Source organism: Biomphalaria glabrata, chromosome 8, assembly GCF_947242115.1.
Source record: "Biomphalaria glabrata chromosome 8, xgBioGlab47.1, whole genome shotgun sequence".
In the NCBI taxonomy this organism is placed as follows: Eukaryota; Metazoa; Mollusca; class Gastropoda; family Planorbidae; genus Biomphalaria; species Biomphalaria glabrata.
The window spans coordinates 27145129-27172857 of NC_074718.1; the positions used below are offsets into that span (position 1 = coordinate 27145129).

At 38.1% G+C, this 27729-nt stretch overlaps 1 protein-coding gene across 4 annotated transcripts in view; it reads right to left on the bottom strand.

Annotated features, from left to right (window-relative positions):
• LOC106072780 (uncharacterized) overlaps nucleotides 1-27729 on the bottom strand; it is a 152689-nt gene that overhangs the window by 94118 nt on the left and 30842 nt on the right. The gene's annotated exons all lie outside the window — the stretch shown is intronic.

Below are 27729 nucleotides of genomic sequence, written 5' to 3' on the forward strand. Positions count from 1 at the left end.
CATGTTAATATTGTTCAACTTGAAATCAATCATTTTAGAAAGTCAAGGACTCCAACCTCCACCACCAACTCGGCCGCGAGGAAGGCCATTAAATGTTTGCTGTATTGACCTTTCCACTTAAGCGACCTATTTTTTTTGACATCACAACGTAGCCATTCTAATTTATGACCCAGTGAGGTTCAAGTCTCTCTAGCCAGCTATGTGGAGATACGGGGATTAAAAACACGTCTTCAACAAAAACAGAAAACTGAAATACAGTTGTAATCCCTTAAGTACAAAGTTATATTACATTGATTTGATATACTTAAATAGGGAATTAAACATACTTGAGGAGTGATATAGTTACTTAAAAGTACTATCTATCTATATATCTATATTATATACATAGTCACACTAACATTTCCTTTCATCTTCGGAATATGAAAACCACATTTTAGAAATAAAAGAAAATGTTAAAAAAAAAATTAAAAAAATAATAAAAATTATAAAATGACACAAACTCAGAGGCGACCCCCATCGGAAGCTTCTAAAATAAGTCCTGCCTTTTGGTCAAGTGACTGAAGGACATTAGGCTCGATCCTCCAAACTTCTAGCACACAGCATTATTTATAAATGAGCTGTGTTTTTTATCCGGCTTATCTCGGGTTTTTTTATTTTTTTTATTTCTAAGGCTCCTTTGCCTAATCTTAATTATTCATATCATAATATATTTTAATGTATAAATAAGCCCTGGGAAATTAATAAAATTAGCAGGCCTACTTAGAGTTTGTAATGTAGATCTAGTTCAAATATTAGAATTAAAATATTGTGATAGGTAGGTGAGGGATAGATCAAGTCTTGGATAACATCTTTAAAATTAAATACTGTATGTATGTATGATAGCACGGTAACTTATCAGATACTATACCCCCTACCCCCGAATCCGAATAAACCAAAGGTCATTCATTATGTTGGATGTCTCTCGGCGGTTCACATTTGGACCCTAGGCAGACAACGGCGTTGTCTGCATCAAATGTGACAAAATATGTTTTGTGTCTCCGTTATCATAAGAAGTCCTGCACTCTAATGAGACCAAAAAAGAAAAAACAACATCACCCTAATATAACCAATGTTCAAACTTCCTGTTGGTTACAGCGTAACTTAGCAACCATCCAATAGCACTTTATGTGTAGATCAGTTTCTTCTTAGCCGTAGACATCAAGAGTTCTTTTACTTCTTTTCTCAAAGTTCACGTGGGTTTGACCTTATTCCCATTTAGCGTGCCGGTTCAAGCTTGCCATTAAAATAATAGAGCAACAATAGTATTTATTGCGACTTGAAACCTCTTTGAATTCTGGAAGGTGGGCCAGAGGGCCAGGCAGAGGGCAAGGCACGGGGTCGTTGTATTTGTCTTGTGGCGTGTTGAGTGGGTGACAGGGGAACCAGAAATAATGGAACTTGTGCATTTTACTGTTCTACCTGGTTTTATTGTATTCGTTTATTGCAGTACTTTTTTTTATTTTGGTCTTTCTTCTATTTAATTTTACCCCCTCCGTGTGTCTCTATCTCTATCATATATATATATATTTCCTCCTTGGTTATATCATTATATCAAATGTATAAGTTAGGACAAGTAAACTGTTATATATATTGCTAAGTTGTCTAGACAAGTGAAATGTAATTCACTCTAAGAATACGATGTGTGTACGAAATGTTTAATCTCTCTCTCTCTCTCTCTCTCTCTCTCTCTCTCTCTCTCTCCCTCCCTCTGTGTGTGTATGTGTGTGTGTGTGTGGCATTTTACGTCTCGAGAGACGATCTTTTCCCTTAGCAACTTCAGTTTTATTTCACAAGGATCGAAAAGTCAATTACTATAAAATATTTAGACTTGTTTATATTTGAAAATGTTATATAGTCCCAAAATACATAATTGATATGTTGTTTTTGTAAGAGTTAGAGTCTTTAAGTATACACAAATATAAACTGCCAAATTGCACTGTTTAATCTATTTTATTTTGAGTGAAAAGTCTTAAGATGATAAAGGTTGTGTTGTGTTACATGAGGGAGAGAGAGGGCGTATGGAATTTATTGTATATAAATCTGAATCATGGAAATGGATGCGGCGTCTTCAGTTGACATTAAGGACTTTGTTTTTTTTGTAGTTTTTTTTTTTTTTTGTCCTAGTGCTGTATTTCTTAACGTAGGACACGCGTGCCTCTGAAGGTTTTGTGTGGCCCAGTTTAGGGTCATTTCTTCTTCTCCTTCTACGATTTCATTTTTATGTTGGAGGATTCAGATGAATAGTACTATATCTGAGAAGAACTGTTCCCTGGGAGGCAGCTCTCCATATAGATTGTCTTCTAAATGGCTATTTTGTGGCCAGTTTTTTGTTCGATCCTCTTGATGGAGAATGCAGGGCTAATTTCGCTACTCCCAATTTTCACCTTCCGGAACATTTGTGTATCGCATTCTGTTGAGTCCGAAAAATATAGACGTTGGGGTAGCTTGTAATAGACGTTGTCCTTCAGACGATGTCCTTCAGACGTTGTCCTTCAGATGTTGTCCTTCAGATGTTGTCCTTCCGACGTTGTCCTTCAGACGTTGTCCTTCAGATGTTGTGATGCAGATGTTGTCCTTCAGATGTTGTGATTCAGATGTTGTCCTTCAGATGTTGTCCTTCAGATGTTGAGATTCAGATGTTGTCCTTCAGATGTTGTCCTTCAGATGTTGAGATTCAGATGTTGTCCTTCAGATGTTGTCCTTCAGATGTTGTGATTCAGATGTTGTGATTCAGATGTTGAGATTCAGATGTTGTCCTTCAGATGTTGTGATTCAGATGTTGTCCTTCAGATGTTGTGATTCAGATGTTGTGATTCAGATGTTGTGATTCATATGTTGTGATTTAGATGTTGTGATTCAGATGTTGTGATTCAGATGTTGTGATTCAGATGTTGTGATTCAGATGTTGTGATTCAGATGTTGTGATTCAGATGTTGTGATTCAGATGTTGTGATTTAGATGTTGTGATTTAGATGTTGTGATTCAGATGTTGTGATTCAGATGTTGTGATTTAGATGTTGTGATTCAGATGTTGTGATTCAGATGTTGTGATTCAGTTGTTGTGATTCAGATGTTGTGATTCAGACGTTGTTCTTCAGATGTTGTGATTCAGATGTTGTGATTCAGACGTTGTCCTTCAGATGTTGTGATTCAGACGTTGTCCTTCAGACGTTGTGATTCAGATGTTGTCCTTCAGATGTTGTGATTCAGATGTTGTGATTCAGATGGGAGCTTCTCATTTTACCTTAAGCCTACTCGCTATTCGTTTCTTACTTTCTTCTGGAGGTTACTTTATAAAAAACAAATGTGCCTAGAAAATAAGAACCACTAAGTTTGTCTGTGTACATTAGAATGTTAATAGAATTTCAGACGGGGGAGGGGGAGGTGCTACTTTAAGTGTAGGAGATAAGCAGAAAGGTATAAAGAATGATATAACATTGAAGCGAAAAGCATTCGTCCAAGGCGTCTGTAAGAAAAAAAATGTTTTACATGTTTCCGATTTTACTTCAGAGTTGAAGATAATCTACTTCCTAGTCCAAACCTCCCACAGGACGACGGGGGATGGCAGTAGGCAGGGTATGAACCCAGGACCATCGAGAAATCCGAACCATAGTCTAGCGCGCATGCCGCAGGACCAGGCGGTGTCTAACCGGAAAAAGTTTTCCTTAAGAGTGTTCCAATGCACTCCTTGACTCCATACCCCTCCCTCACACCGAACACACTCATACACACACACTACCAGGGGCGGACTGGGTGTCATAATTGGCCCGGGTATTACTATTTCATCCGGCCATAAATTGTATATTATATGATGGGCATCCAATTCTAGGTCTACGTGTCCTCAAAATCATTATGTTACGTTTAATAATGTATCGATAGCTGTGATACAGTGAATATAGGCCCTAAATATGTCGCTCAGAGGGACCCTTTTGTAAGAGAATACTATAAAAGCTTTAACAATTTAATACGTGGCTTACTTATCTTATAAAATACAGACGTGATTTCAAAAAGATGATTACTATGGTCCTACCGGCCCATTAGGGTACCGGCCCACCGGGCATTTGCCCGAAAGCCCATATAGCTAGTCCGCCCCTGCACACTACACAGATGACAGTCCAATGTACGTGATTTACTCCTAACGATTGCAGGCGTTAAATGACGTCATTTATTTTAACTTTTCATCCGTCCTGTTAGATCTCCAGGGGCTGTCTCTGTGCCGGCAAACCCCCACACCCTAATACCTTATAAAAAAAAAATATGCGGATTTGTAGAACTATCAAACTCTTTCCAGTCCTCCACTTTGACCTTAACCTCACGATATTTACCTAAGCCGCTCTAGCGGCAGAGTTCTCGTCCCATTGTTCAGACTTACAGTCGTAATATTAATCCCCCTGCTGGAGGGTTTCCAGCACAATCAGACATTAAAACATATAATTTTGTCTTCGAAATGGCTTCCCCCCCCTCTCCCCTCCCATCTCTTCTGCTTTGTATTTTTTTTTTCTTTGTTACAGAATTAAAGAGAGAAGAAGAAAAAAAAAACGAGGTTACGTCTTGAAGCTATTGCGGATATTAATTTGGTCTCTTTCGGAAACTTTTAGGTCTTCGTGGGGAAAAAAAAAGGAAAAATCGAAAAGAGGAATCCGAAACAAAAAAGCTGTTCTAGGGATAAGATGAACTCAGCCAAGCGTGACATGGTCTGGAAATTATCCCAAAGATCTAAAAATAAATACAGGGGATGGGGGGGGAGCATCTTGATAAGTCTGGTGCACGTTCGTTTGATTTCATATTCCGATTGTGGGCATTCTAAATGTCTCTATGGGTTCTACATTCATCTAGCACTCTATGAATGGACGCGTAGTGCTGAAGAAGAGGGAGGGGTGTGGCGCAATACTGTTACTAATGAGTTAATTAAAAATTTAAAATGTTTACATATTTCTTTCGAAAGGTGACAGAGATAGAACTACGAAAGATATGTCTTCATGTTCAAGTGTACTGTATTTTTTTCTACATTTTACACACTTGTTAAATAATAAAAAACTAAAACAAAGGGGGGGGGGGGGCGGGTGAACTAGCAATGTGTAGAAACTTAGGAGAGTCTAAATAATGTAGACTGTTGAAAATGATATTTTTTCAAGAAAAAGCATTTTAAATATTTGTTTAAAAGACAATGTCTCCATTATACAACGTATGGAGCGGTTGCTTTTCTCTTCACAACTTATGGATGTTAGATTGAGAAACAATATTCTCTCATTGTCTGGCCAAATTGTACTTTTTTTTTTACTTTTAAAAAATATAACTGTCGAACTAGAGTTTCCCCAGTTGGGGGGGGGGGGGGGGGTAACGAGATAATAATTCTTTTCTTATTGGTATACATAAACTGTCAACATTTCTTAGTAAAACCGTGACAGTCGTTTTTTGAGATCAGTGTCCACTCAGACAAGTTTTAGGATTTGAAAGTTACAAATGCAATAAAGGGTTTGTAAAGAGGGCTAGACAAGGGCTGAAGGGAAAAAAAGAAATAAAAAAAAATTTTTGTTGTTTGTTTTTTCAAGTAAATTGAAATTTAAAGTTGGTAAAATATATATATTGTGTATACTGGACTATATATAATAGCATTGAGACTAACTTAATTGTGTGACAATGTCTTTGTCTGTATAACTGTGAAATCTCAAATCATGTGATTCGAAGCGATCCATCCTTCTATGAAAAGATAGTCCCTGCTGTGACTGTCAACTCAGAAATAGGTCATGAATATTTTTTAATGTTTTCTTCCCCCCCCCCTTTTTTTATTCCTTTTTCTCCTCCCCTTTCCTTGTCCCACACGCTCCAGATATTTCCCTTACCAGAAACGCATTACATTTAGTCTTTTATGTTTAAAACACAGAGATACAAGACACCGATAGCAAAGACAAACAGACACAAACACTCTTTTGTTCCCCTGGCAATCAAATCATTAAATAAGAACAATCTGGTATAAACTTTGTCACATGTAAATTATGAGTGAGTCTGGTGTGAATGTACACTCTGGTTTCTTATAGTTATAATGTTTTTTGTTTGGTGTAATGCACAAATTGTAAGACAAATTTCCTTACGGATAATAAAGATTATTATTATTATTATTATTATTATATTTGGAACAATGTACAAACACTGTTAGAGTGAAGGATCCAATCTCTACACCTAGTCTCATCTGTAATTACTTTATAATTAAAAAGAAAAAAATACCATTGACGTGTATATATGTAATGACATGCATGACAGAAGTCAATCAGCCAGAGCAGCCAAAGACTTTCATTTGAACTCGTGAAACTCTAGTGACGAAACATTTCAGGTGTTCAACTGTCAACCTGTAGAACTCTAGTGACGAAACATTTCAGGTGTTCAACTGTCAACCTGTAGAACTCTAGTGACGAAACATTTCAGGTGTTCAACTGTCAACCTTGGGCATAGAATCGGAAATTGGGAGAGAAGTGGGGGTGGAAAAATGTATAAGGGAGCTAAGCAGACTATGAAGAAGCATGTAGAGTAGGTGTTAAAGAAGGTATGTCTCATTAATACAATACGTCACAAACACATAATCCCGCATTAAGTCCCAAAACTATTTGATTATGTGGAGGCAAAAACAATATAAGCGCTGTTTAGTGTAATATTAACCGGAAGTGTATTGTTGTTTATTGAGTAACTCATCAGAATGCTGATGATCAAGAATAGAACTGTTGAAATATTCCAAAGAGATTTATTGAGTCGTGTGGTTAATTTGGTGTCAGAAGCAAACAACAGACATCGCCATCAACGGTGTAATATATTAGGACTGGGGAAACTGGGGATGTAACAAAAGCCAGAAGTTCATCTCTCTCTCTCTCTCTCTCTCTCTCTCTCTCTCTCTCTCTCTCTCTCTCTCTCTCTCTGAATTCTTGCACTCACCTCAAGCGTGGATTCCAAATAAATGTAGTCCTTAAGTTATTAAGCCTGACCTCATGACAGATCGCTTTTTCTTGAATAAGTTCATTTCTTTCTGACCATTCAGCCGAGACTTCATTGCGCACAAAAAGAAACCAGACTATCAGTTTTGTTTGTTTGCTTTAAAAAACTTTTAAACTTCTTCCATTACAATCACCCCCACCCCTCCCCCCTTCCTTTTTTCCAACCCGATACACAGACCTCATCACTATTACCTCCCCGCTTTTTCTGTTCTCTATCCCTAACCATTGATTCCGACCATCATAAATTTCCATTCACAACAAAAACTCAATTTCTAGTTTCTGATCATACTGTGGCGTGCATTGTTTCCAAGAGACACAAAAAAAACAACTGAGGATGGAGGGAGTTGAGTGGGTGTCTCTTCTAGTCCTCTCGTTTCACATCAAAATGTATTTTGATGTATGGGATTGACCAGACAGGGCTGTCCACTATAATTGAACTTATTTACGACGGCCCATTCCACAATATAATGATTGGTCACACTGGACAGAGATGGGCAAGGAGAAAGGAAAACAAGAAAGGGGGAGGGGAGGGGGGGGGCTAAACATTTTTAGCCATTAAAAAAAAAAAGAACTATATTTTAGAAAATTAAAAAAAAATGAAGACAGTTGTCCAAGTGAGAACGTTTTTTACTGTGTTTTCTGACGTCTCATTGCCTCCCTAAACTCTACTTCATGTGGTCATTTCGACGAGTCTCTGCCCTCAATCTTCCTCTCACTCTCCACCTCTCTAGTTCCTTTCTCTCTCTCCTTTCTCTCTCTTCTTTCTTTCCTTTCTCTCATCTCTCTTTCTCATCTTTCTTTCTCCCCCCTCTCTCTCTCCTTCTTCTTTCTTCTCCCTCCTCTTTCCTTTCTCCACTCTCTCCTCTTTCTTTTCTCTCTCCTCAATCTCCTCTCTCTCCTTTCTCTCCTCTCTCTCTTCTCTTCATTCTTTCCCTCTCCTTCTCTCTTTCTTCTCTCTCTCTAGCGCCCTCCTTCTCTCCTTCTCCTATCTCTCTTCTCTTTCTCTAGCGCCCTCTCTCTCTCTCTCTTTCAAAGGATAGATAGAAGGATATGGAAGAATATCTTAGAAGAATAACACCTGAACCAAATCTCTGTCTTCATGTTTTCACCTGAATGATGAGAAGTTGGGGGGGGGGGGGGAGACATGACGACAGAGGATAGTCAGCGATGCCGGGTTTAAAAGGTGTGTTATGAGGACACGACATTCGGTCAAGTCAGGACACTCTGGCCTAGTGTCTGTCCAATGAATGAATCTGGAGACAGATTGGTTGACTCGAGATGAGACAACTGATGTTTGGGAATGGAAATTTAATATTACTCGCTGACTGTTTCATTTTAATTTGATTTCATCTTAAAGTAGAGTTAAAGGTACTGCTTTCACGCACAAGTACAGACATACACACACGCACACTTTTAGACAACGGTATCATTAAAATTCATTTTGTGTCATATTGAGAGATTAAATTAGTGATTCCCAAAGTGGACTATATAAACTCCCAGGGGTCTACGAAAGTAAAAAAATAAATAAGGGGTCTATGAGATGTCCACGGGGGTATACGATTATAGATTTTATTCGAGCAGGTCTTGACTTTAATTTTTACATCCCATTAATGTAATTATTTCATACGCTAATATATTATTTGTACCTTAGTTAATCTTTTAAATATTCATCCTGCTATTCAAATGAAAAATTATTGTATTTAATTCCAATACTTATTTAAAGAGCTTAATTAGGTCTACAAGTAATTAAATGTAGACTGTACAACAATGATTATTTAAAATTGGGATTCATTCCTTCCTTGTCAAACAAGCGGTTGCCTAAGTGCCTTTTTTATGATGATATGAAACTAATTACACTGCAGGATCATCTGAGATGATGTCACCCTGACAAAATAGATAAAGATTTGAAAAACTTTCCAACTCTCAAAGATAAAGAATAGACCCAAAAAAATCTCTCTTTGACATCATATAAAGAAGTTGATGGTTTGTGAGAGTCGTGGAATATCTTTTTACTTATAGCCAAATACGGAAAACACTTTATGGATAAAACATTGAATTGACCAGCCGTTGTAGTTTTAAAAACTGTTTTACTCAAACCTACATTTGATATTATTAAAAGAATTTTTTAAAGCAACAATACAGTTCAAAGGCACATCGGTAGCATGAGTTATAAAATTAAAAGCTTTTTATAATTCTTTGCAAACGACATATATACAGTTTGGTATCAGCGGCGTCACAGGCTCTAACAGGGTGTAGCGCTGTGTGCTGCAAACTGCCTAAGGGTCGCCGGCTCTTAATTTTTCCTGAGGTTTGACCTACGAAAGCTTCACCATATGTGGGTATAGTTGCAAGGCAGCAGAGTTTTGAATTCAGGTGGGTAGCAAGCCAAGGCTAATCAGCCCTTCATGTTCAAAGCTTACTGGTTTAGAAGCCAGCCACTCGCCTTCGCCCCTTCTCCCTTAGTGACAACAGTTCCGTGGACTCAATACTTGTGCCACACGTGAAAGATCAAGAAATACACGAGAAACTGCTTTTTGCAAAAACTTTCACAATGATACTTAAGGCCAATTAATTCATCAATATTTAATGTTTAAAGGACTACTACATAGAACAACCAGTTCCCATATGAAACATAATATCGCAGACACGGATGATAAACCTGGAAAAAACATTCAAAGTGTATTCGGTGATTCCAGGAATAGTCTACATATTAATTTTAATTTTATATGGCTTAACTTTGAATTTTATCAATAAAAAAAGATAGATCTTTGAACTTTATGTGTAGCTTTAAATTATTTTTTTACTCCTCCACTCACTAAACTTAGAAATTAGTTTACAAAAAAAAAAAAAGATGAATTTGCAAAAAAAGCAATACGATTTAAGCCGGGGGTCTACCAAAAACCAAAAAAACATGGCAAGGGGTCTAACAGCCAAAAAAGTTAGCCATAAAGTAATAAATTTGCCACCCGCATCTACGCATAGCATGTCTTTTTCTCTAGCGCTTTCTCTTTCTCTAGCGCTTTCTCTTGATCTAGCGCTCTCTCTCTCTCTCTCTCTCTCTCTGGTTGTCTTTATATTTCTATGTTTGTAATATGATGACACTTTTCTTTCTCTTTCTCCGTCTCTCAATCTCTCTAATACGTTCTCCCTCTCTCTTTGAAAACACACAGTCACTCTCTCTCTCTCTCTCTCCTCATTTATCTTTCTCTCTCTATCCCTTTTTTTTTCTTACTTTCACTTTATCAGATTTCGTCTTTTGTCACCTCACTGTTGAAGAGTTCCACACAATTGACAAGAACAACACATCAATTCTGGTCAAAGAAGAAGCAACACACACACACACACACACACAAAAGGTAGGCCACAGACAATACCTCGCGGACACTAGGAGGAGAAAAAAAAACATAATACAAAAGAGTCCCCCCCCCCCCCAACTTTCTCACTCCCATCTTTTTTTTTTTCTCTCCCCTCTCAAAATGTAAAAAAGAGGGGGGATAACTGGTTGTAAACTAATGAGACTGACAGATGCAGACGAAGAGAAAGTTTCCGCCCTTAGATCAGGTAAAAAAAGGGAAGGGGAGATAATAGAAGGTAAGTATTTTCTCACGGCAGAGGTCGCCGCAAGTTAATAGCAGGTTCTCACAAGACAAACTCACAGATCACAAGTAAGAATTATTCCCCCCCCCCTTTTTATCCACTTGTGTTTTCCTTGCCAACTGCTCCACTTCTCTCCTGAAGTTATTCAAAATGATTTCTCTTCGAATAATAAATAAAAGAGAGAAAAATAAATCGGGTGGGCGAAAGGGGCGCCGATAATTTGCACGTGGCTTGTAAACAAACTGTGAATGAAGTATTGAAAGGGTGGAGGTGAGGGAGACGCTTACCCTTCCAACGTTCCCAGACTATTGACACTATTGTCATTTGGCTGCAGTGCTTGTTTCTCTAAGGACATTCCCAACTGTCTTCAGTGCTGTGTTTGTAGTCAGACCTTAACAAAGAGCTATTTAATTGCCGCATAATAACTCTGATTCTTCGCTAGTTTTCTAAACTTAAAAAAAAAATGTCCTCAAAATGTCTTCAGATTGTCTTTGTTCAGCGACATGTCATGCTGTTTGTTTTTGTTTATTTTACAAGCACGCTCAACATGTCGACCCATAGACTTACCCACTAGACAGAAAAATAATATAAAAAAAAACTATTATGGAGTTATCTTAAATCTTTATTTATTTTCGTATACAAAAAAAAAAAGAAGGAAAAGACAGAAGGGAAAACTGGAAGAAATTTCAAAAGATTCGAATTTTTATAACATATTACAATAATAAAGTGTATAGAAATAGATTGATGATACGATGATTAGGCCTAAGTAAAGGAATTGAGTTCTAACTAACAATGACTAACATGAATGTTTGTTTTGTTGTTGTTTTTTTTTTGGCATATTTTCTAGTTACAGGGCGTAGCAAGACCATTCTTTATAGAAGGCATCAACACTGACCTGCAACGTCATTGCCTGTGGGCAGTTTAGACCAATAGCTGGTTGCTACGTCGCAGATCTGTACGACTGTACTAGGTTGTGACGTTGCAAGGCAGTTTTCATGCCTTTCATGACGAGTTGTTTGCTGTGTAGTAGAAACTGTCAAACTCGACAAACACACACGCACACATAAACCCACAGTTGATCTCTGGCAAGCACTTAAGAGAAGTAGATTAAGAGTTACAGTGATTAAATAATTAATTCACGTACTAAAGTAATCGAGGCACACAAACCAACAGAACACACAAAGTTCTTCTTTACAACTTAACCGGCATCCACCATGTCTCCACTTCCTGTCCTGTTTTTCCCTCCTTAGTCTGGAACTGTGCGCTAGAGGCGCACCATATATGTGAGCGCGGGAACAAAGTTACAACACTGCCCCCCCCCCCTTTTTTTTTTCTCAAACCTGCTCGTCTGGACTGGAGTTTGTCCTGCCACAGCGCTGATGGTCAGATGTTCCAAATATTTTGTTTCAAGAAGAGAGCAAGGAAAAAAAAAACTTAACAATTGTGAAATTCCTCAGTGTCCACTAATGTCCTGTGCCTTGTCCAGACTATCAATGAAGATAATGCGAACAAATTATGATTAATGATTTTACTTTTTTTTTTGTTGTTTATTGCGAGGACATTTTTTTTTTTTTTTGTGTTCGTGTCTTCCATTCTGCAGCATCCTTGCATTGTCTCCCTTCGCTGAATGCATTTAGTTTGTATGTTTGAATATCTGCATGCGAGTTTTGGTGGACAAAAACAGATGGGGAAGGGGGGTATTGTCGTCTCTTTTATCTCTTTGTCTATGTACATTTTTTTTTCACCTCTCCCCTCCCGAAATCCTCCATTTGCTTTCCCTCCGACCGACCCACCGAGTCTCATCAAATTGTCCGCCGAGGTCCTCTGCCGCTGTCCTCGTCTGAAAGTAGACAATGGAAGATGAGAAGCGCCTGTCAAACCTCGGTTTGTCCTCGTCAGATGAACCGTCGCCACTCAGTGTCCTGCTTGTTAAAGAATGGAAACAGTTTCAACAGAAAAAAAGGGGGGAGAGAAGGGGGGACACTGGTAGCGCGCTAGTGCCCTCTTTCTTATGTCTTTATGGTGCTGTCAGAAAACTTTTCAAAACTATCTAGACCTATCCCATACAGCACTGGAATAGACTTTCAATTGTCAGACTAGTGTATGGAAAGTTTTAAAAGAGCACGAGACGGAAATTAATCAAACAGCTCACAGATAAAGGGAAACTATTTGTGTTCTCTTCCGGTTATCACTTTGTTATCTTGGGATAAAAGTGAATGAAACCAGTTGGTACTAATTGAAAGGGCGGGGGGGGGGGGGGATATAGAACCAAGGAATGATACACGGGAACTATAGATGGAAAGAGAGACAGATAGATACATTGATGGGTTGATAGACAGATAGATACATTGATGGGTTGATAGACAGATAGATACATTGATGGGTTGATAGACAGATAGATACATTGATGGGTTGATAGACAGATAGATACATTGATGGGTTGATAGATACATTGATGGGTTGATAAAGTGAGTAAATAATTTAAGAGTGACCTCTAAAACTCATTAGCTAAAAAAGCAGGAGAAATCATACTGGCTGGGTAAGGGTAAGTATTTAGGTCTATTACTGTATGTATGTTAGTCCGTTACTTTGTTAATGATTGTATATGTATTGTATACATGCTAATGTTCCAATTTGAAACTAACTTGCAAGGGATTAGAAGAAATGTGTGTTAGATAATGCCACCGTGTCTGCAGGCCATACAATTACAATGAAGGTCATTCTCTGCTGCTTGTAGAAAAAAAAAAAGAGAAAAAAAATCCGTCATAAAAAATGGTTTTCATTCTGACAACCTTGAGGTCAGTAGCGAAAGAACTTTATCAGTTCTGATGCATTATCTCCCCTAATACCCTCACCAGGTGACAGGATGCCCTCAACTGTTCACCCCTATCCCCGCCCGTCCTTACAGACCAGGTTAATTCCCTTGTTTCTCAATTCTTTTATATTTTTTAAAATATAATTTTAATATTATCATTTTTAAGAGTGTTATTTGCATTACGAATGCTAAAGAGGCGAGGGGACAGGAAGAAAGAAAAAAAAGGGGGGAGTAGGACGAATGACTTGAAATTGTTCAACTGGAGAGCGGGCTACTTGTAGAAGAGACATAAAGGTGCTTAGTACAGGGAAAAGATTGGGGTGGAGAATGGGGAGGGGGGGTCACAAGATTTAACACAATTACACAATAGAAATAAAATGTGTCAAAAGTTGTTTGTTAAATTATAATGGAGTCCTGGATGTGTAAGGAAAAAAAAAACACAAAAAAGTACAGGGGGAGGGTGAATGTTCCCTGAACTGACCTCTGGTCAAGATTTGTTATTTCTCAAGCCAGTCATGGACACAAGAAATTATCTTTTTTAGTTTTACACAATACACACGCACACAACTTTTAATATTCTGGAAGACTGCTACAAACTCATCTTTTTTTTTATTTTATATCAATTTTCATTCCTACTTTGTTGGTTTCTTGTGTGCTCCTAGTGACTCGAACTAGCCATCAAGTGAATTTATTAAACCGTAGGGTTGTTATACGTTACATGTCATATTTAATTAGCATTCACACCACAGTCAATTATTTATACCCGATAGAATTTGTCTATTAGAATAAAGAGGACAGACTCAAGTACAGACAGACAACATAAACACTTTTAAGCCCTGAGTTAATGTTGAGCAAACACTGTGGCAGGTTGTAAATAAAACTGTCCCTTGGCCGAAGCAAATAACTGTCAGATGAATGTCGCCTTCATATTTTCATATTTCTATGAAATTCTTAAGAACTGGACCGCGCAGCATTAAACGTGGCCATTTTTCAAGAGGCAGGGGGGAGAGAATATAATCCTTTTATGAATTGTTTCCCTTTCTCGGACAAATCTCTAGGCAGATTAAAAGTATCGGACTTTATACCATAGTTTATGATGTTTTAATGGGCACTGGTATAGCAACCAATGCGATGGAAGATTTGGGAAGAAGAAGAGGGAGACAGGCAAAGAGAGAGAGAGAGAGAGAGATATAAATAGACAGACGGAGTGAGAGAGACACAGATAGATGCAGACAGAGAGGGACAGACAGAGAAATGGAAAGAGCAAAAGAAAGAGAAAGAGAACGAGAGACAAATAGAGATAGACAGAAAGACAGGGGACAAAGAGCGAGACAGGCAGAGAAAGAGATATAAGAGCCACAGAAAGAAAGAGAGAGTGATAGGTAAAAACAGAGAGAACGAGAAAGAGAAATAGAGAGTGAGAGAGAGACAGTAAAAAGACATGGAGAGACAGGGACAGGGAGATAGAGAATAAAAAGAGGAGAGAGAGAGAGCAATAATTATTTGGATGTACTATGTAGATACAAAGCTAGATTAACTCTACCACTGTGTTGGAACAGTAGGACGGTAGAGAGAAGAACAAAGTTATAGGCTCATTAGACAGTCACGTCCAAAACAAGTGGGATGGGGGCAGAAAAAAAGATGGGGGGGGGGGGGGGGCTGCTAGAGAGAAAAGAAATGAAGACTTGCTATTGAATAATGATGAAGACAAAATGGATTCTTTTCACTCTTCTAGTTGACTGTAATGACCCAAATGTTTTCCCAACATTTATTATTTGCTCTGTTTGGCTTTCATTTTTTTTAATCCAGAAAGACTACACTCAAAATCTACACCTGAAAAAGAAAGCGACAGTCGTTGATTGATGCCCCCCCCCCCCTCTCTCTCTCTCTCTAGAGTCCGATATGGGTATACGAAAACGAGGCCGCTAACCCGAGAAGGCGAACACAAAAAAGAAAAACATAGACATGAGCCCAAGAGGGGAGGGAAGAATACAAAAGACAAGAGCAAGAAAGAAAGAAGGGGAGAGAATTCATACGAATTCATTGATTATTAAGTACTGATTCAGATGACAAAAATAATATTTCATTGACGTTGTATTGTCCACATCTCCGCCGGGGGGCGATCCGAGATCTGTGGCCCAACAAACACAGACTAGTATTTACAGAAATATTTTCCTATTCAAACGAGAAAAGAGGGGGCTTGGCCTGGGTGGAAAATTATCCTAGTTGGGGCGCTACCACTGAGAAAGAAAACACCCCACCAAAAAAAATGAAATCTCTCTCTCTTGTCCAGGACAATTGAGACCGATATCATCTAGCAGTGTCAGGACCGGTTTGGGAGGGGGGGCCCTATGATCTCAGGTCCGAGATGGACGCCAGTGGGGATCGCCTCAGCAACGTGTGGAAGACTACAAGGCGGAGGGAGGGGGAGAGAAAGCGAAACTGGTTTACCATTAGGAGGTGGGGGTGGCTGTTGAGAAGACTGGACAATTGTTGAAATCTTCACGATGTCAAGCTACGGATTTAGCACGTAGGTCTGAATCGTCCAGCACCTCTGTATCGGTCCATCTCACCGGTCAGTGGTGATACCTTAGTGACCACCTCCTCGTCTTAATGACGATCGAGTTACCGGAGGATGGGGGAGGAATACAAAGCCATAAAACCATTGGCTGTAAACAGAATCCTCCCAGAAATGAATCATAAACGTCCAGACGTTTGAAATCACATCAGATAGGTCCCAAGAAACACAGATAGCTTGTGTCAAGGCAAAGATAAATTGTGACATGTTCGTGTTTTTTTAAAAAAAAAGGCACCTAGAAAAAACAAACCCCATAGAGTTCAACATTCATTCTTTAGAGTTCTCATGAAATTTTTATTAAGACAATCATTTTATTTGTTTTATAAACAATTGCCGTATTTTTTTAAAAGAAATATCATTATAATTACTTACAAAAATGGTTAAACCAAAACGAACTATTTCCAGATTATTTTAATGAATTTCAATTTATTTGTAGAGGAAAGGTAATATAAGTCTCTTTATTAATCATCAAAGGAATTTCACAATTTTAATATATCTGATGGAATGGCTGCCTGGTATAACTGCTTATGTTCATTACTACCGCCTCCATGGTCTGAGGTTCAAACCCTGCCCACCACCATACCCTGCCGCCCCGAGGGAGATTCGGATTAGGACGTAAAAAGCTTGTTTCTGAAAGCACACTCTAACTAGTCTGTCAAAGTCTAGTATTGTCAAGTTTAGACATTTGCATTGACCAACTTAGACATTAGATTTGATTAGATAAAACGTCTATGGGATTATACTAAAACCATTTGGGTTTCCGGAATTTTTAGGGCCGATCTCATTGAACCAGCGAAAAATTTTACTACTAATATTTTCAAATAGACTCAAGCTGAGTGGTTCAACCAATATATTGTTTGCTCTATGTGCAGGGCCGGATTAAGACTTGTTAAGCCCCTAAGCCCCTTGTAATCAACATAATTCAATTTCCCTACATTGAAAATCTCATTGAATCATTTTTTGGGTGCCCTAAGGTAAGCTATAGCCTACATGTAAATCCAGAATCGTCTATGCCTAAGGGCTCAAATGAAAAGCGAGTAGTTTGGATGATTTTAAGGCAAATAGTTTTACGAGGGTGTTTTGTGGTTAAGACAATGTTCTATCCCATCCCCCAACAGATTTAAAAACCAGTTAACCCGAGAAACAACCAGGTCCCAGAGGATCGATTAGTTTGACAGGAGAAAAGCAAATGAATTTAGCAGACGTGACTCATTCAAACTTCATTTCTCCAAGTTTTTCCTTCCGATTGTAGCCGTCTATCGGGATTTTTGTTATACTGATAAAAAAACACAACAAGGTCACCAAGGTCATTTACTTTCTTAAGTACGACTGCTGTGCCAGGAGTCTGGAAATGGAATATGTGATGAAAGAGCTACCCCCTCAGGACAGTGGTCACTTAAAGTGTAATACGATAGCCAGTGTCCGCCTGGTGTAAGCCACGAGGATTACTTCTTCACCTTCGTCGCCAAGACACGATCCCAGCTACTACCAACTAGAGTCCCATTAAGTTTGTTTCTTTAGTTTGGAGTGTCCAGTGTCTGAACTAATGGCAGTGGTGAGTGGAGGATGAGGAGGAGGTGTGTATAAAGATTTTTTTTTATAATGAAAATATTTAAATGTTTTTTGTTGTTGTTTTTTTTTACATTGGTGATAATGTTTTGGTAATACTTGGTTTATATTATTAAAACATGAATTGATAACTGCAATGGAAATATTTTTTTTTTTTGGATTGTTTTATTTCTGTGGGGACTTTCAAAGCAAAAGTACATTTTCATTCATTCATTTCACCTACTATATAAAAATGTTTTTGTAAAAGAAAAGTTAAAAGCCCATTCGCCCTCTCTTTCTAAGGCCCCATCACTCCTCCATAGTTCAGCCTCCCATTACTTCCCTCCCCTTTCTCTTCCCTCATATCCTCTTGCATAGACGAATATCTTTCTTCTAGCATTACATTGACTTGAAATTAAGAAATTAAGAAAAAGAATTATGTTCAGTACGTTTTTGAGGTAATCAAGTCTTCGCTTATTGATTGGAAGTAAGTTTTGTATCATAAACGTCTATTATTTTTTTTTTAAATTAAGTATCGTACCTTTGTACTTTCTGGACAAGAATATTTTTTGTTCCCAGACTCGTGCTTTAGTAATATAGCCAACATTTAATTGCAATATATTAATATATTACAATTAATATATACAAGAAAATACATTTTTCCGACCTTTAAGGAAGATGATGTTAAGGCCCTTTTTTTTTTAGCCGATGCTTAAAGAGGGTGTCATATGGAAAGCACAACAATCAACCGCCATTGCTTTGTCCAACTATTATCAGGTACCCATTAGAGATGGGTTGACTCAGGGGCGTCCCGAAATTCGAAATCCCCAGTCTTCATTTAGATTTGAGCCCTGGACCCCAAGTTAAGAAACTAAGCGCTTTGTCCCTCAGTACCAAAACGTAAAGGATTACTATACCCTACACGCATCACCAGAGTCTGTTCACATCGGATTAAAAGAATTGTTTTGTTCTTTTATTTCTCAATCCACCAAGAGAAAGTCTCCAGCGATTCCATTTCCGCAATAAAAATAATAACACAAATCTTTTTTTTTTGTTGTTTTCTCCAGTGACCTCGCACATTAGCTTTGTCGATTCGCGTCCGCCTTGCCGAACCCGATGTCCGGTCTTTGTTTATGAACAGACGATGGCGGACATCTAAATCCTCACCAGCGCTGAAATCAATTGGGTCTAATGAGAAATTAATGAGAAAAATCTCGTATTCTGAGAAAAAGAAAGTCAGGAAAAGAAAATGTCCATATTTACAAAGGCACGTTACGTTCAATAATCCGATGAAACACGAAGACATTTGGTTTGGAGAGTAAGTTAGCCGTGAAACTATTTCACTTCCGGTCGTCAGAAGGAAAATAATTTGTGAACCACGTGATGGTCAGGAGAGGACAACTCTTCCACGTTTTGTGCAATAACAATTCTGCGAACTCTATAAACATTGTGTTGAAGAAATCTTTATTGTACATTTCCAGCAGATTAGTCTAGAGATAACCGAAACAGTTGTAAAAGTAACGAGAGCTCGAAAAACTCTTTTGAATAGAGAAGAAGAAAAAGAGAGTCTCGCGTTCAGTGGATACCACAACAGAGGCTACATACGCGGAACTTGCTGCCAAGCTCGGTCTGCTACATCTAATTTGTGAATCATTGTTGCTACCTCCATCTGTTAGGTCTACTTTGTCAATCAGTGTTGCTACCTTACATTATAGCTGTAGGTAGCTATTCATTGTTGTTAACTTAGATTGTTGGGTTTATCCTGACGATATTGTTCCTACTTTATGGCTACCTCAATCGTTACGTTTATTTTGTGAATCAGTGAATCAGTGAATCAGTGTTATTTTATCTTCATCTTTTTCCATCTAATGGTCTCTTTGTTTCTTTGATTAGGCAATGTTGTTGTTGTTGTTGGCTTTTTTTTCTTTTTAAACATTCTGCAACTTGATATGAATATTTGTTTCGTGCCTGTTTATTACTTCCCCTTGATAAAGTTGCAGACGTGGACAAAGCCAGTGTCGAATTTGAACCAGCCCATTTCTTTTTGTCTCTAAATTACAGGCACATCAAGGAGAAAAGACTGGTCGTCTGCACGATGGCTATAGTTTTGAACTGGTCTGAACACTGACCTATATTATTTCATTTTTTTTTAAATGTTGTAACTTTTTTTTTTCTGTTTTTTTTATTATTTTTTTTTAAATATTTGTTTCCGTTGTTTTATCCCTGAAATCGACCTATGAGTCAGACCCTAGCGTCTAATTAGATTTGTCAAAACATTGTCATTGCGATTTGTTGCATAAATAGGTATTAACATAACTAATTGAATTTTTTTTAATGTGACCCATTTTTTTTTCTTTTTGTCTTATTTAAAATCTCGTCGTTGGCTTCAATGCTATAACAGCAAGTCTTAGAGAATCAACACATCTAGGCCTATGAATCCAAAAGAATTCAAAACACTGTTTTAATTGCCCTTAATGCCTTAATGCACATTTCTTATTTCTTACTCTAGGACTAATTCATACAAGTGCTGCTTCTTCCCTAGTGCCATTAGAACGTGGAAAGGGTTGCCTGAATCAGACAAAAAGACCAATGAGAGTTTAAGTATCTAAAGTACGACAATCTGTTTTGTCTGGGGATTATTATTTTTTTTTGTATTTTTGGAGAAGTGGAGAAATTACTCATAAAATTTTTCTTTGAAATTATTGTTCGTTTTTAAAATATTTCATTTCCACAATTTGAATTCTAGCACCTTACAGCACTTTTGAGACCTTGCATTACTTACTAGCACTTTCTTTACATTACAGGATTTTATAGCAAACAGTTAACTATTTTCTAGCATCTTCCAGCACATTTAGCACATTCTAGCACTTTTCAGCACTTTTTAGTAGTATCTTTTTTTCTCCTTTACTTTTTGTTGGGTCCAGTCAGATGCCATGGGATTTATTTAATAAAAAACAATCATAATAATTTGCAAGGATAATTGGAATAGGTTAAATTTAAAACATTTCTTGCAACCTGGTCACCATACTTTCGTGTACAGAAAAACAAATGCGGTCCTTTGAAACACCTGGATAACATTTGGAGATTTTGGAGCAATGCATTTGGTGTTGAAAAGCTGTCTTTAATCAATTAGCTGTTGTTTTTGGTAATTTGTTTTTATTTCTTTATTTTGTTTGGCCAGCTCACCTGAGTGCTGTCTTTGCAGTGGTCCAATGGTTGTTGTTTGGCCAGCTAACCTGAGTGCTATCTTTGCAATGGCCCAATGGTTGTTGTTTGGCCAGCTAACCTGAGTGCTATCTTTGCAGTGGCCCAATGGTTTTTTTCTGGTCACTAGATCGCACCTTATAACGATTTGAATCCATTCTATTTAATGAATAGAGGTGCAGTGGCTGAGGGTCACGGGCTCGAATCCTGGTGAAAACTGGTATTTTTATTTCGGCATCTTGCGTCCAGCCAGCTCTACTGGGTACCTGCCGCTAGTTGGGGGAAGTAAAGGCGCTTGTTCGTTGTGCTGGCCACATGACACCCTCGTAAGCTGTGGGCTATACATGCAGATGGCCTTTACATCATCTGCCCCTTAAACCGCAAGGTCTGAAAGGAGGAACTAAAACTAAACTATATTTAATAAATGATACTGCCATTGTCCTGTGCTTATCAGAATGACTATAAAACATAACAATTCTATCTTAGTTACATTTTAATTGAATCATGGGATATAAATAAAAAGTAAGACGAGGACTCCCTACGTTTCTACGTAATCTGTTACGAGAGTAGATATTGTCTGAGTTCACTTCGCTCACGGATTCTTGAGAGCGAATCATAACATTTAATTAGAAATATTTCTCGTTCAAGAGCTATGAAGGACATCTAATATATATACACATCTATAAATATGATAGAGTCATGAACTATCAGGAGTAGGGGAATGAAAGGTATGTCATGCCAAGATATCCCTTCCTCGCCTGATAACAGCCCTCCAGAGAGCTCGGTGCCGAGTTATCGCAATGAAACGTAATGGAAATTATGAGTTAGCAAAAAAAAAAAATCCTCCTTATCAATGGAAACCTCACAGATTGGAACATCTTACTGAAGTCTTGATTATTTGTGGGAGATCTTTGGGAGGGAACGCTGTGTGGCTTTTCCGATTTTGAGGGTTGGGAGTGAGGTGGGGGAGGTGGGGGGGGGTGGCTATGTGAAGTTAACAAAAAGTGACAGAAAATAGTGAGTAATTCAGAACTAAAGATAATTTAGCAGTTTGTTTCATTTTTTAAGGTGATAGAAACCTTTTTTTTTGAGCGAACGTGTGTTTCAGTTGTGTCAGTGACCTTTGTTTTGAGTACGAGGATATGGAGGGCCAGTTCGATGACAAGTGATTTTATTGTATTTAAAACAACCATTTTTAAGCGCACGCTTTAGAGTTATTGAAGAAAAAACATTCTTGAAGTTTTGAACCCAGGGTTTTCACAATGGCAAAGCTCTACCAATCAGTCAAACGGTCCAGAAAATGTCAAATTGTGTTTAAAATTTCTAGAACTATTTGATATTTTTTTTGTTCAAACCAAGAGTATTTTTTGAGAAGACTTTGCTTTGTTTACTTTCACGTCTCTGAAAGATTGGTTATACCGATCGTCATAGAAGGCCTGGACACTAACCTGCAACGTCGCAACCTGTGGGCAGTGGACCAATTGATCGTTGCCACGTCGTACAGACCTGTGACGTGGCAAGGAGCTATTGGTCTCCACTGGCCACAAGTTGCAGGTCAGTGTTAAACCTTTCTCTCCTAAGCGACGATAATAGCGTCGATTGTTTTTTTCGTAAAAGCCGATTAAGTGACGATATTGCCGTCGGTGCAGTTAAACATCTTTATTTCGTTCCTATTCTTGGTTTAAAATTTTAAATGCTTAAATTCAAAATCTAAGACGATTGGTCTCGGTTAGACCCAAGCCTGTATGACTGTGTTAGTGAAGCCATCAAGTTATTCTAGAAGCAAACATACCGAGTCAATCTGTCAGTTATCAGCAATAAAGTTATATGTCGAAACGCAGAGAAGAAAAAAAAAACTAAAATAATTTTGTTTAATATTTGAAATGATATTCAACTTTCACCTGGTTAATGTAGTTGGAACTGAGGTTAGAGGAAGAGGGGGGAGGGGTAGTGTAGGTGAAAATGTTTTTCAATTGTCACTTTGCTTACAACAACCAAAAAAAAATATTTTTTTAAATCAAATTCTTTTCATTGTGCTTGTCAAGTTAGCGGACCACAGACAGTATGACATGAGACAGGAATGGAGAAAAATGTTTTTAGAGAGGGGAGGTTAAAGGGTTATGGAGAAGATTAAAACTGTACATGACAGGGCGGACAAAATGAGTGCCCCCCCTCTCTCTCTCTCTCTCTCTCTTTTTTTTTTTTTTGCTTCTTACGCCCTTTCACCTTCCCTTACACATGGGCTCACACTCTGATCCAAAAGAGCCAGCACCCACCCACCCATGTTCTATAGTTAGCCATCCAAGTCGTAATGTCGAGGGTACCACACTCTCCGAGGAGGGAACAGATGTAGCGAAACAATTAAACAACAATCAAATTAGACCACGTGACCAAGCTGTCTCTTACTGTCATCCAGAACTTCTGAGTCTTTTGCTCTCTTTCTCTCTCACACACACACACAGTCACATAAGAACACACTCACACACGCATACTCTCCTCCAGAGGCCTCACCACCGCGAGTCCCAAGTTCCTAGGCTAACAGACATAATTTAGTGTGAGTGTAATGGCTGGGGGGGGGGGGGGAAATCTCGTCATTCCCTCTTACCCCCGCCCCTATCCACCCAGAACTGCGGCGAAAAGACTAGCGAGGGCGCTAGGTGACGGAGGACGGGAGCTGGTGGGGAATCGTTAATGTGTCTGTGATAGGGAAGAGCATACAGACACCTCTTTTAATTATCACGACAGACAACCCACCCCCCTTCTCCCCTTCCTCTCTGCCCTCTCCTCTGGACGTGTGGCCATCAAGCCGTCTCCTGTTTCTAGTATTTTAATAATTCCGTTTTGATGCAAACGCTGTCCAAACATTGAGAATGTGTTCGCATGTCACTCCCAAACCGTCTCCCTTTCTCTTGATCTGTTGGATAACAGGGCATGGTTCGAATCACAAATTAACTGCCGCCGCCGCCGCCACCCACCCTAAGTCTAAAAACAAAACAAAACTTCATTTGAATTTTTTAAATTCTATCATTACATTTTATTTTAGCCCCCCGCCCCCCTCCCCCAACTCTCCTGCCCCATAACCCTTGTCCCGAAACAACACTACAATACGGCATCAAGCTGACAGTACAAAATGCACTTCTTTTATCAGGACACGCTAGCCCAGAGTTGAACAGTTCTCCATTGCTGACAGACGTCTAAACTCTAAACAAATAGCTTTCGCACTTAATAACATCTGTCTCATTTTTCAAGTAGAATTCATAAAGATTTACACCTACTCTCCATCAACTATTTAACGTATAAATTACACTTATTTTTAATAAAATATGCACAGTCTCCAAATATAGGTAGGAAAAGTGCAGTATTTTATATTGCTAAAAGACCCTGCCATGGCCCACATACTTTACCGACAGTACATCATTGAAATAAAAGATGTTTGCTATTGTACACAAATGACATTCATATAAAAAAAAAGATATTAAACAATAAAACGTGTAAAATGTTTTAAAAAATGTGTTTTTTTTATAGCTTCAAGAAAAGTCTAAGAAAAAAAAGGAAGAGAAGAAAAAAGTATAGAGAAAAAGAGAAAAAAAAAACGAATAAAATTGTTGACAATATCGCCAGTGCTTGTGCCAATAACTCTCAATCTGTTCAAAGTATGAATTATTCAGCATTTCCCTAGACTATAAAGCTACTTTAAAATGCAATAACTCGCCCTCATTTATACACCGGCTGCCATCTTCTTCAACAAGTTTAGTCAACGCTCCTGCCCGTCCGCGTACCAATTCTTCTAATTCCACAAAATCACGGCGCTAGTTTGTTGTTTTTTTTCTCCTCAGAAACCAATATCGCAACCCAGCCAACAGATTACCGGAGGCACAAAGGGAGACAAATCGCCTTAAAAGGGCCATAAATCCTGACACAGGAAAAGCATTTATATTTTTGATCCTCTGCGCACTGCAAAAGAACTCAAAAGGGGAAATCCCGTTCGGACTCTTTGAAAATTAAATCCTTCATTTGGCAAATTCATTGTGAAGTTTAGATTTCTATTTGTTTTCCCTTTCGACGCTGTTTTCTCGTCACATCGTCGTGTCCCGGGCTTATAAGTTAGGTTTCAAGACCTGGGGGAGGGTGGAGTGACTTAAAGTGATCAGGAAAAAGGAGGGGGGGAAGGGTGCCAGTGTCTGGTGGAGGGGGAGCAGGGGGGGTCCCAGTCTCATCTGACAAATGCGTCGTTCAGTCGAAAATAAATTTGCAACAATAAAAGAGGATTTGACTGACTGTTGTGAAGTCTTTCTTCTTTCTTAGGACGTTTAAACAACAATTTTTTTTACAAAGCTCCGTCCGTCCGTCCGTCTGTCTGGTACAAATTGTGTACATGATTTTTCTCCCACTTCCCATACTCGATCTAGTTGAAATTTCGCAGTTATTCATAGTCTAGGACAATACACGAATAAATAAATAAAAATTAACCAATTAGTTAATCAATTAAAGTTAATTAAATAATTTTATTTTTATCTAGAAAAAGAGAGTTAAACATTGCAATATTGAGAGATATAACAGCGATTTTGAGGTTCTTCTCTCAAATAATCTATGTTGTTGTCTTTTTAAAGAATTTTTTATATTTTGCTTGTTTTTTAAATTTATTTTTTCTTAGAAAGATGAAATCTATTGGAAAAGAAATCAACAAACCGTAAAGAGCTCTGAGTAGGAAAATAAAACACAGTAATACCAAGGTACCATAAAAGTTTATTTAAGGTTCCGTAAAGTTTCCTGTACGAAGAGCCACCCATGTCTTAGGGTGGGCTAGGTTAAAACTTTATTCTGAGTAAGTCTACAGTGTTAAATACCTCTTGTATTCAGCACGAGGTGTTTTGATAGATTGCTGGCAGAAATACTCGGAATTTTTTGTTTGTTCGAAAAGGTGAAACAAAACCGAATTCAAGTGAAGTATTTTAGGGCGAGGGTGGTTGGTATGTCTAACGTAAGCTACGGTCCTCTCAATGATGTAGTGCCAAGTTTACTTAATGTTATAAACAATATACAGACACACTGCTACTTGTTGTACGTATATTAGAATGTTGATAAATGAAGGATACTCAAAGTTGCTGTTTAAAAGTAATAAGATAATTTGGGTAACAAACGTCGCTGTAAAATTGGAATAAATAATTAGACTTTAACAAAAGACTGTAAGAGGCTGTTGCACCAACACATTAATTTTTTACATTCGTTTGACAATACCAAAGGATTACAAAACTAAACAGGTTGCATACAGTACTGTATGTTTATATTTCCCCAATCAGACTTTGTGATCTAAAGGGCCCACGGTTGACGGTATCGTGTGGCCAGCACAACGCCTTTACTTTTTCCCAACTATTATTCGGTTTGGAAGTAAAATGGATGACCACACTGCCACTGGACGTAAATTGTTTGTTTGTTTTTTTTTAGTGACAATGTAACAATATAATACTTGTAATTGTTTTTAAAGCAAGAAAAACATTTTAAAGATATTTTTTTAAAGACAATAACTCCGTTATTAAACATCAAATATAATAAAATAATATTGAAATTATTTGTTTTTACAATTTTTGGTACAATGGACGTCATTCGCCAAAAACGAACGTCCACGGTGCCCCATGGCCAACGAACTGGTAATCCTTTTCTCAGCGATTTGCATCAACTGTTAAATTCCTAGGAGCCATTTTTTTTAGATCAGCTATCCGCACACCCAGCCATGTTTCATTAGGGAGTAACTTGCATAGAGGTATTGTAAAAAATGCTTATGTTTATACAAAATAAATATTAATTTTAAACAAAGGTTTACTTTTAGAACAAAAAAATATATAAATAAATGAGCAACTGCATCTTCCTAGAGCACGAAACAGGCAATGGTGAAATCGCATTTTTATTTGTGTCTATAACTTTTGAGATCTGAACGTGACAGACGGACATTACGGCGGACAATAGTGACTTTTAATTTTGTGTGCCACTAAAAAAAAAACGTGAACTTTCTCGCAAAAAAAAAAAATCAAATCGAATGATCTACAATTCTTCCAACTTCATGTCCAATTCTTAAACATTACAAAAGTGATGTCCTTGGCTTTTTTTTTTTTTTTATCAGTTCATATTTATGATACTTATGCCCTGGCTATTGCCAACTATTTTCATAGGTGTTGCTCGACACTGAAACTGGCAGTAAAGCTGCCAAATTAGCATTCAGTGTTTCACAGCGGGCCCAATTATTAAACATTCAGACTGGTTAGAGCTATCAGATAGGGAGTCGGGAAGAAGAGTTTTATGGTTTCACCTGTTTGCCTGCAGGGGTCAATCTGTTTACCTGTGGGGTCAAATGACGGATGGCGCCTTCATTTTTTTAGTGGTCATAGTGTAAAAGTGATTCTGGTGAGACTCATTGGAAACTAGATCAAGTTGGAAAGATGAACTGAACAAGTGGGAGAAAGGTTTGATTCTTCTTTGTCTAGATCAAGTTGGAAAGATGAACTGAACAAGTGGGAGAAAGGTTTGATTCTTCTTTGTCTAGATCAAGTTGGAAAGATGAACTGAACAAGTGGGAGAAAGGTTTGATTCTTCTTTGTCTAGATCAAGTTGGAAAGATGAACTGAACAAGTGGGAGAAAGGTTTGATTCTTCTTTGTCTAGATCAAGTTGGAAAGATGAACTGAACAAGTGGGAGAAAGGTTTGATTCTTCTTTGTCTAGATCAAGTTGGAAAGATGAACTGAACAAGTGGGAGAAAGGTTTGATTCTTCTTTGTCTAGAACAGTTAAACATTAAACCTCGAAATAGAATTTAAATCCTGTTGTCAAAAGATATTGAGAGGGCTGTTCGGAGAGGTAAAGAAGGAGAGAGAGAAGGAGAGAGAGAGGTGAGGGCAGTGAAGGAAGAGAGAGAGAGACGAGGCAGTTAGGGAAGAGAAAGAGAGAGAGAGAGAGACGAGGCAGTTAGGGAA